This window comes from Macrosteles quadrilineatus, unplaced genomic scaffold (genome assembly GCF_028750875.1).
Source record: "Macrosteles quadrilineatus isolate MER2022 unplaced genomic scaffold, UCM_ALF_1.0 Scaffold_3__2_contigs__length_128488019, whole genome shotgun sequence".
NCBI lineage: Eukaryota > Metazoa > Arthropoda > Insecta > Hemiptera > Cicadellidae > Macrosteles > Macrosteles quadrilineatus.
In genome coordinates, this window is record NW_026542596.1 from 83,605,520 (window position 1) to 83,617,553 (window position 12,034).

Sequence of the window (12,034 nt, forward strand, 5' to 3'; positions counted from 1 at the left end):
TATGAGAATTCGTATTTTAAAAAATTAAAGAATTTTTTCAGCCGTTTCAACTGTACGTTGGTTCTATGATATTAAACAGCATTAAAAAGTTATAAGGCTTGCCAAACAGGGTGCAGCACTATTATGTTGTTTGTTTGCATTAATGACCACAGCTAATTTGAACCAACTAGCAAAAAAAGTTGTGGTACACAATGAGAACTTTACTTTTTCCATGGTTCAGGTGCAAGAACATCAGGACTATGGTAGATGTGTGCTACACAGGATACCGTATAAATTAAGAGACCAGTTTTGTTTTTTTTTTAATCGTGTCCTCTTCCATAACTGCAATAAGCATTTATACTTATATGTCAACCCCGTACGAAGGACAGGTACTCTGCTAGTAACACAATAATACAAATACAGTATACTAATACAATAATACTGTAGGTTTCCGTAGTCTGTGGCCATAGGTTCATCTGAACTGTCAATCAATTCTGAGAAATTCACAGTTGTAAATTCTTACTAGTCTTTTTCTAAGTTCACGTCGCACTCGCAATTAGTTCGCATGTTTTATGTAGGAAAACAGGTATGCCCTAAGTCATAGCATTTGTAGGTTAAGTATAATAATAACAAACATGCTTATCGTAGGTTTGTAGGCATACTTGTTCAAGAATATGCCGTGGTAGGTTTTGTTTATAAATTTTATGTTTTAATTCTTGTCTAATGACGATATTGATTTGTATTAGTGCGAAAATGTTAATTTATTTGTCAAGGGCATGAGCGGCCCTCTAGTCTATGTATGTTACATGAAGCACAACATGAAAAGGAATAAATTAAAGGAAGGTAAAAAACGGATCAGTTGCTGAAGGTCTAAATCTCGGAAGGTCTAATCAGACCTTCGACACACATTTTGCAGTTTGTACTTGATGCTGAGGGAGGATCCCATGAATCCTGTACAAAATAAAAAAAATGTTTCAAACTACAATTTTATTACTTTTCCGAGAACCAGCCTTTATCAGGACTTCCGCTCCCACGCTAGTTGGCAACGTTAACTGTGCTATATGAAAACAATAAATCTTGAGTAAATATACTGTAATGTTGAATTTTGAGGTTGTGGTGTTCCTTCGTAAACACATTTAATTATAATCTAGGAATATGTAAATTTATTGTTATACGTTAACTTTATTGATATTCGATTCGCTACAGTACTATTAAACCTATAACATTTTCAATTCATGTGCGTTGTATTTTAGAGTTGGGGAAACAAAAGAACCCTGTGTGCAACTTATTTATATGATACTAGCTGTGTGCCCGTTCTACGCACGGGTATCTTAAAGTAGTCAGTTGAAACCTTCTTATATTAAGAAAAGCAGTTGGTTTGCATATTTTCAGATATGCTGGCAAAACTATAATATATAAACCTTCGCAAATACAGTATCTGACAGTTTCAAGCCAAAACAAATCTATGAGGCATAGCCCTAAGGCCTATAGTTGAAAGTTACTTCCCACAATGGTTAAAGGCATTTAAAGTACTACCTCAACCTTACCATTTAAAACTTTATTCGGGTTGACATTTTCATTATCAAGGTGCTCTTGTCCTTTTCGTGACACTGAGAAATAAGGACATAAATGCGTTACCAACAGACATACACACAAAAATACAGAACTTAATTAGGGAATTTGCTACGTTTTAAGCATAACAAAGTACATATAAAATTAGAATTTGAAATCTTTGTCAATGTCATCAAATTTTATCATAACAATTTATATTTGCTTGGACCGATGATGACCCGAAATGCTGTCGAAATGACGGCTTACTTTATAAAATGAAGTACTATAGACAATTTAGATTGGTAATGGTAATTTAACCTATAATAAAAATTACCAAAATAGGCCACGAACTATTGATACAAAAACAACGTAAATCGTAAACAATTCATGATTGTTTGCTAAACAAATGTTTTACTTAAATGAGTTATCATTTTCTTAGCATAAACTAACATTTTGGAATCCAGACAGAAAAAGCAAAACTTATACAGTTAAGACATCAATTAAATTGAATAAGGCTGTAATACCACTGTATAAATAAGGTGCAACACCAACGATAACTAATTTGTAAATTACAGTGATGTGTTGGTACGTAAAAATGATTCTTGCTGCTACCAACGGTTCTAAGGAAAAAAACCAGTACCAAAAAACCACGTTTACAGTTAAGAATTACGTCCGACAAATTAAATGCGTTAATCAAGTCCCAAGGTTATTGATTTCTTGGTTTTGGATTTTCTCGTGAAAAGTTATCGGCAATCAAAATTATTTCCCATTAATTGCTTTATTCGTAAACAACTTTTAATGTAAACTTATTCAGTTTGAAAAAAAACAACCTTATAAAAACAACTGTTTCAGGCCTATTCTCTAAACAATGATTGGTATATCTTTTAACATTAGAATGAAATGTGACAAAAATCACGCAATGCTGGGTTTTTGGACGTTTGTAATTTTATTTCTTAAGTAGGGAGGCCGTGTATTCTAGGGAAAAGTACCGGTAACAAGGATCGTCGTCGAAAAGGTTGTTATGAATAATTGGGTAGGCGTATGTGACGTAAGTACCCAAGAGATGGGCTATGGGCCTATTGGCTGTATGGTCCAGCGATTGCATCATACGGTGAGTAGGAACAGAAAGTGACACATTGGAAAAGCGAGTTTAGCATCATCCATAAACCGTAAACCTCTATTACAATCACCCACTGCAGTTGTGATTTTTTACTTTACACTTTACACTTTACACAACCACCATTGAAGCGCCGTCAATGAGTTAGTAAGGTATTGGCGACGATCATTAATAAATTCAAGTTTCCCAGCCCTATACAACACTGATTCAAGGTTATCAAAACTCAAGAACAATTTTATACACAAAGAATCTCTGGTTCCTAACCTGGATGATGTTATTAAATTTCATTTACGGTTACACTATATTATTCCACTTGCGATTAATTAAATCCGTTATGTAAGACAACGATTTTAATCTCACTTGGATAAATGGGCTTTGCCTTCAAAATGTGATCGGAAATGGTTGTGGTATTTGTAAACATATCAGTGACAGCGAGAAAAAATAATCTTGATCCGAACAGCTGTTCGTTATTTCATAGATCATTATGTGATAAAAATTGGACGAAAACTTGACAAAAATCGCACAAAACTGCATTTTTTAAAGTCCGTAATATTATTTACTAAGTAGTGAGGCCATATTTTAATGGCTAAAGACACTCTCGCCAATCCAGTGAATACATTAAAATGACTTCGGTTCTTGATAGGTACTCTCGTTTTACTGGAGAAGATTGCGTAAAATACCATCTTGAGTGTTACAGAAAGACAGAAAGACAGACAGACAGAAATTTAGATGAGACTTGTTTCGGCTTCTTTAATGTATAAAACGTAAAAATAACCTACAAATGAATGATTCTGAGCAATGTACAGACAAAACTCTAATTTTATTTATATAGATTCTCATTGGTTGCAATTTAATAAGTGGTGTAGCAAAACACAAACACAAAATTTATTGAAATGAAATTAAGTCAATGTTAAGTGAATACTATTAATAAACATATTTGCGACATAAAGACATTTAATTGAAGCCTAAAAAACAGTTCGAAAAAGGCATTCTATTCTTTATACTAGTAAAAATTAAAATGAGGGTATAAAAAATAGTTTTCAAAGATCATGTTGATCAATGTACATTCATCTAGTCTTGAAAAAATAAGTATTTAAAAGCTTACTCCAAACATAATGAAGTTGATCGGTTGTTAACAAAATGTCATCATTTTTCAACCCATGTAAACCTTATAGTTTTCCAACTGTTGCCTTGTTTCTTTTTTCTTTTTATGTTTTTTTTTTACTTTATGATGTTTCAATTAATGGTTCAAATATTCATAGTATATATATTTCTGAACAAGAACATATACCCATGTATATATAACTAATAAACGTTCCATAAGCATTTTACACGAGAGAACACTATTCGGCAAGTAGCCGGTCATCGTAACCGGTCATCATGAAGGAGCTTGGACGTCGTGCAACAACGCTGAGCTATATTGGACGTCGTGCAACAGTCAAATATTTATTGGACGTCGTGGCACTTGGACGTCGTGCAACTGACAGCGACTTTGGACGTCGTGCAACACTCCCGCAAATGTAACTTTTTTACAATTATATAGTGCGCTGTTTCACGACGTCCAAGTGTCACGACGTCCAAAGCTTGTAGAAAGACTATATTTTTGGCAGTTACTGTACTTTTGGACGTCGTGGCACTTGGACGTCGTGCAACAACTCAAAAATTATGTTTTGGACGTCGTGGCACTGAATAAATATTATTGGACGTCGTGACACTTGGACGTCGTGCAATGCATCCCATGTATTGTATTAGGCATATTAAAAAAATGTAAGATTCAAAGAGAATTTAATCTTACTACATTTTCTTTATTTAAAAGCGTAATTTTTATGCAATACTTTGTAAAATTGTCAGATTTAAGAATCATTCAAGAGTGTTTCTCTTTACTGAATAAATGTTGAAATCCTGAAATGTGTTACATTACAAATAGGATGTAATTTAGATTTTTTATAACAGTAATACACACTACGAATTCCGTTTTCCAGACCTAGTATATAGTATTTATCTGCATTTTTTTTTAATGAACAGAACATTTGGTGTATGAAGAAAGTGAACCAGTTTTTACTACAACGAATGAAAGTATGCTACAATTTATGTTTTTTTGTGATGTTGGTTGTTAGATAGTATATAAAATGTGCTAATGTAAGTTTTCCTTTGATTTTGGCCTGATAAAACATTTGGGTTATGATTATAACAAACAAGTTATTTTTTCTACATGTGACTTAATAATTGAGCCTTGTTAATTGTTAATTCCACAACTGAAAAGTGGACACAGCAAATCATTTCTACTAAATTGTATCCACTGTCATAGGGTAAACCACAGCATAGTATGCTTTTGTATACATACTACAGTGGTAGATTAATGCGAAGCCTATAATATCGACGTTCCCGAAAATGATTGACTCCCTTCCATTATTACGCTGAGAAGGTCATATGCGATTTTTAACAATAACAACGGTTATTGGCCAATAGTTGTTGCCATAGAAGTAGGTCAACAACATAGAACAATATTCTAAACCTCAGGCATAATGTTTTATTCCCAAAAGCATAATCTTACTTGATGTATGTTATGAATTCATCCCTCGCTGAACAAATGAGTGCCTATAACCAATGGATTGAAAATATAATTTTGGAAATAATTTTATACATAAAAAGGCTGAATGCTGAATACATAAATTAAAATAAAATTATTTTCGTAGCTACCGCCATAGATTAAAGAAGTAGTAGATAACAGTTCAAATACGTCTAAAACTCGATCTCGCATTTTGTCGCATGAATTTCGGGAGCGTTTCACAAGGTCCAAATTTCATTAAGTCCAAAACTATAACATTCAAATAACTACAGTTTTTTAAGTTTTTTTTTTAATTTTATTCTTAAAACATAAATGCACAATCTTCATCACAACTGTCAATTGACAATACAATAACTTTTGCGTGTTAAAGCGTTTTCTGTACAATTTAAGGCGGAGAAAATTTAAAACATGTACATTTAAAAATTAAAATCTCCATGTAATTCTCACAGAAGAAAATTCAACGGTTGTAGTTTGCTTGTTAATAGCATGCTATCCACATTTGGCAAATTTATTTATTTCATACCATACTATCACTTTTTGTTTTTACAGTAAATACACTATTTTACTTTCCCGTAGCAGCGAACCATCGTTATAAACCTAATGTTATTTAAATAGGAAATAAATGTGACGTATTAAGGAAAAAATATTTGAGTAAAAATACAATCAGACGTATAAATACGTTTTGTCTTCAAATTTGTTCTGGCTGTAGTATTTTTTTAACGCCTTAAGTACATATTATTATAAATACTTATAGGATAATAACCGCCAAACGTTCTAGGGTATATTATACAGGGTGTGTTGTTGTGTGTGTACAGGGTGTGTTTTGTTGTACAGGGTGTAGGCTACTACAGGGGGTACCGTAAGTGATTCGATGGGTTAAAATAAAGAGAAATCACTACGTAAATTGTGTCCCCACCTTTTTGAACACCCTGAATATTATTTTGATAGTTTACTTTTTACGTATGGACTTCTTGTAGATCTCATATTTCATTAACCGGTTCTAGTACATCAATTTAAGCGAAATATGACGCATTGCTGTAATATTTCCTACAAAACTCTAATTATAGTTAGTGATGCCCATATAAAGTATTTCTAATAAACATCTAATCGTTATAAATAAATATGTTTACAGCGATATAACGGAATAAATTATCTAATCGTTATTCGTTGTAATCAAGTATACTTTATTTGTAATCAAGTATCTCTATTTCTCGTTTGTACGAATACACAATTTTAAACGTTTTACCAACTTGATGATGAAACTAATAAATCATTGCTTAAAATATCTGATATTTTGTGTATTTACATTTTTTATATGAAGGTAGAAAAATTAAAATCTAAAATTAAGCCACGCATCAGTCATTTAACTTACGACTTTAGAATTTGCTCGAGTTGTGAGTCAATTTAATCAAACACCAGTTAATTAAAAAGTTAATTGACTCATTGATTACAAACACGTAGAAAAAGTTTCAATCGAGGTAAATCCAAGGTTTAAGATTGAAAGTTCTCACTCGTTTTTATCGTACATAAGAACTAGTCTACCGTCCCTACATCTTTTCTATTATTAACAAATATGTTCAATAAATCTAAAAAAAATTAAACACCATTTATACTTGCTTAGTCCTTAAAATTAGGTAACATACGTTTTAATAAGCAGCGTTAAGATAATTTTTTAAGCTATATTAATCTTTGATCTTTACTTTTATTATCTCTTCCTTACCTTCCTTAGACTTGGAGGTAGAAGGTTGTTCGCCAGTTTGGGCACTATGTACAGGAGACAGATGCAAATCTTTAGCTAGATCTGGAGTCATGATTTATTGATATCTTCATAGTACATACTCAATATAAACCAGTGAACAACAGCAAACTGATCCAAAATACTACACATTAATAAAATTAAATCTTTTACAAATATTATACATATAAAATTTTAAGTAATTACTTTTATAAAGTTGCAAAAATCAAAATATTGAATCTAATGTATTTTGTCTAGCTAAAAATTGTAATGACTCAAAATCCATTGTTTGTAAATATAGAAATTAGTTAAATTCCAAACTGAATCTTGTTTATATTTTAATATTTATCCATGTTAATCTTATGAACATAATGTAAAATGTATTTGCTAAGATTCCCATAACCTGTGTTAATATTAATTACAAAATATTGTGTCAACACACATATAATTTATTATCAAAATTTATTCATTGGCTTATCAAAAATGTTATTCCAAAACCATTTCTACAATTATAATACAATACATCTGGGTTCAAGATTATTAATAACATTCAACACATGTTTTAAGTATGTGAACCCCACAAAATGATGAAGAGATGATTGACAATGAATAGTGTGGAAAAGGTTTCCAAGAAGAACAGATCAACTAACAGTAATAATTATTAATTAAAATTAATTGTGATAGCTAAATTGTGAAATTGAAATTATATTCTAAAATGAAGTGTTAAATCGAACACCAAATTGAAGAAAGAAGAATGATTATATAATCCTGAAGAAAAATTACTTAAAATAGAAGATTGGTGAGAACTCTCTATTTAATTATTAACTTGAGACTATAAATACTCCATCACCATCCATTTTGGACTAGACCTACCAATTTCAAAAGCCAACCAAAGGAAATAAAATTTAATCAAAACAGAAAGTTCACTTAATTAATTTTTGTTTCCACATAATTATTAATTTAATTCACAATTTATTGAATTTTATATTAGGCCTTTTTAATGTCCCAATAAACATTCTATTTTTAAAACATTTGTCCCTCGCCATTTCTAACATTATGTAGTTAAGATTAGAATAATTATAAAAATAAAAAATTTTAAGGTTTAATTAAAAATATTGGAATTAGAGAAAAGCGATTCTAGACTATTTCATCGGTTTCATCAAACATCTTAACATAAAACCATTCAAATAAGCTATAACAATATATTAAATACTGTAACCATTTTACATTCAAATATTATTTTAATTAATTACGGTTAGCAAATGATTGACGCACAACCAGCCACTATTGGGGTGAGGGCTGACGGACACGCTAGCAACTGCCGATACCGATAATCAAATCATACTGGCAGCGGACCGACCCATCGCGTGCTTTAGTTCGCTTTTTTGTCGTTATTTCCGTTTCCGCCGAACATAACCTACACGGTAATAGCCTCCAATGGCAATATTATTCCCTCGTCCCATCCGTCATTCGTTCCGTTACAGCCTATCGTCAGTTACTTTTGACGGGTTATAAATTCTACTTTTCGTGACTCCGACTTCTTCCTGTTCTGTTTGGGAAAACTGCTTAATCCAACATGATTTTCTTGATATATTGTCTCTTGTTTTGGTTTTAAAACCACCCAGTTGATAAAGCAATTTTAATACAATGTACGGACACAGAAATAGTTGTGAGTCCTACTTATATTATATTATATAGGTATTATATTTATCTGTGGGTTGTTAATAGGCTGCATCAAGTAGCCTAATTTCGTCGAATACTATGGAGGGGTTCGTTATCAATTCATTTAAGGGGTGGTTCCACTGACTGCGGAATTAACGTTGCGGAAATTCAATCCTGTCCAAACTAGCGACGAGTATGGAACACAAATATAATACCATAAATACCATAAAATAATATTAGGTAATATTCATACTTAATTATTTTTAATTGTGCTTACTTTTATTGTAAACTGGTGTTAGACCTAGTTCTTAAAAATCACCTTATTAATTTTTTATGAGGATGGTGATAGTAAACATAAATAAAATAACAATTTGGACTTAAATTATAGTTTTATTGATACACGAATAAAATACAATTCCCAAAAAAGAATAAGGTTATTGAAATAATGTTAGGAAACTAAATTAATCGGTCACAATAATTAATTTATGGCTCTTCTCCGCTGGCGGAATCCGCACTGCCACTGCTCTCAGACCAGTATGATTTGTCCGCCATGCGGAACCGAAAATTCGGGATGCGGAAACGCACGTCAGTGGAACCAACCGCACACAAGGGAACTCCATTAAACCAGAGTCGTTGTAATTCCGCAGCGGAAAAATCGCACCGCACGGCGTAAATTCCGCATCCTGTGGAACCATAGCTTTATTCATACAAACGGCAGCCACCAATTTACAACAAACTTGCTTAACATAGTAAATGTAATACAAAAAGACTAACGTACGAATCAACAATAATGACATTTGAAATACAATAACAGTGATAATGTCTACAGTTTGATACAATCGAACAAAATTTGAACATCAACAATAATGAGAACAAGACATTGATTAAATTATATCTAGAATTCTATGTCGGAAAGATGATAATTGGGAATTTACAGCAACAATGACGTGAATAATAACTCAAACATTGACATGCCAGAATTGGGAGATATAACTTTTGCAAGAATTTTAAATACACTAGCTGGACAGACAGACGTCGTCCTGTCCTAATGTGGTTTTATTTCAAATGCTCGTTCATTTTCAAGAAGAGCTCGTTCGCATGGCTCAATCACGTTCTGGTTGAAGTTCGTTCGCTACGCTCATTTACCTTTAAGTTGGAACTCGTTCGCTGCGTTCACTTGCCTTCAGGTTAGCTCGTTTGCTACGCTATCTCGCCTCCAGGTTGAAGTTCGTTCGCTACGCTCACTCACCTTATGGCTGCAAATTAGCTGTTATCATAAATTTCAAAAGATAATAGTGCTGCACCCTGTTGGTAAACCTATTAACGTTTTAATGCTATTGAACATCACAGAATCAAATTGTTAAGTTGAACCAGCTGTTATGATTCTTTAATTCCATTTAAATATGAGTTCTCATATAGTACAGTAAAAATATGTTTTGACCCCAAAAAAATTAGCACAACCGGGGAATTTGGTACAGATGTTGGGTGTACCTTCCTTTTGAACATACTAAAAGTCCCCTAAAATTGAAGCTGTGCTACGGCCGCCATATTGGAAAATGGCGGCATATTTCTGTATTCTTCGCTGTAGTGACTTTATTATTAGAGACACAGGAAAAAGCTAAATGTGCAAAATGTAGGTCATGTAAAAATGCACATTTTTTTATTTACCATCTTTCTCTAAACCCAACGGTTTTTGAGTTATTTGTTATTAAGTATATTTAGTTTTTTCTATTTATAAAAAAATAGGTGAAACACATGGAAATTGACCGTTACTTTCAAGGATTATGATAATTTATCCTATTTACTTAAATAGTGTGATACTATAAAATCTTAAAATTTAAGCTTATTTTATGAGTAAAACAACTCCGCCACAGCAAACCTGCAGACTCAGCAAATTTCCATTTGATTGGATGTTTTATTTAAAAGATGGCGATTATTCGTCACGATTAGAATATTAACCAAATGGGTTTTCAAAAGGAGATGCAGCCTGTTATTTAAGAAATATTTATTCGTACCAAGCACCAAAAATATTGTATGCAGTAAGGTAATCTACCATATTTTGTAAAGTATGCAATAGTCATATTAATATTTTATCTTCATTTTTACCCATTTAATAGTTAACATTTTAGTATTTTGATGGCACCACCACACTAACTAACTATACTTGACATCCCATTGTAAATTTGGAAGGGTGTTTTTTGTGTCTAGTTCATGTTGGTGACTATTTAAGTATGGTATAGTATAGTTAGTTTTATTTATAAAAAATCGGTGAAACCCATCGCAATCGACGGTTACTTTCAAGGTTTACGACAATTATTCATCCCACTTAGTTGATATCAGAATGATAGTGGTAGTGCCATCAAAATATTAAATGTTAATTTATTAAATGGGTAAAAATGAGTAAAAAATATTAATATGACTATTGCGTAGTTTACAAAATATGGTTGATTTCCTCACTGCATACAATATTTCCGATACTTGGTACGAGTTAATATTACAGTATTTAAATTACTTGCTTCATCTCCTTTTGAAAACCCCTTCAATTAGTATTCGAATCATGACGAATAATCGCTATATTTTTAGTAAACACAACCAAAATTTTTATATTTAAATTTGTAAATTGTAAATCTTAAGCTACCATGCTATTATTATGAATTAAGTAACTGTTGCAGTTTGTTTGTTTATAGATTTATTATGATCACACTTGGAAAATTAATTATTTTATACTAAGTTATTGATATTTTACTAAAAAAGACACACTATAATAACCTACCTGTAGCAGCAAACCTAGGTACCTGTTGAATTTAATTTTATTTCAATACAATTAATAAAACATCCAAACAAATGGAAATTTGCTGAGTCTGCAGGTTTGCTGTGGCAGAGTTGTTTTACTCATAAAATAAGCTTAAATTTTAAGATTTTATAGTATCACACTATTTAACTAATTGGGATAAATTATCATAATCCTTGAAAGTAACGGTCAATTTCCATGTGTTTCACCAATTTTTGATAAATAGAAAAAACTAAATATACGTAATAACAAATAACTCAAAAACCGTTGGGTTTAGAAAAAGATGGTAAATACAAAAAATGTGTATTTTTAGATGACCTACATTTTGTATATATATACCTTTTTCCTGTATCTCTAATAATTAAGTCACTATAGCGAAAAATACAGAAATATGCCGCCATTTTCCAATATGGCAGCCGTAGCACAGCTTCAATTTTAGGGGACTTTTAGTATGTTCAAAAGGAAGGTACACCCAACATCTGTACCAAATTCCCCGGTTGTGCTAATTTTTTTTAGGTTTATGGAATTTTTCTCTTATTTTTACTGCACTAATAAGGTTAACATGGGAATCTCCAGAGCTACTGGGGCAGAGCCCTTTTGACGGATCTGCACCAAACTTCCATCCTTGAA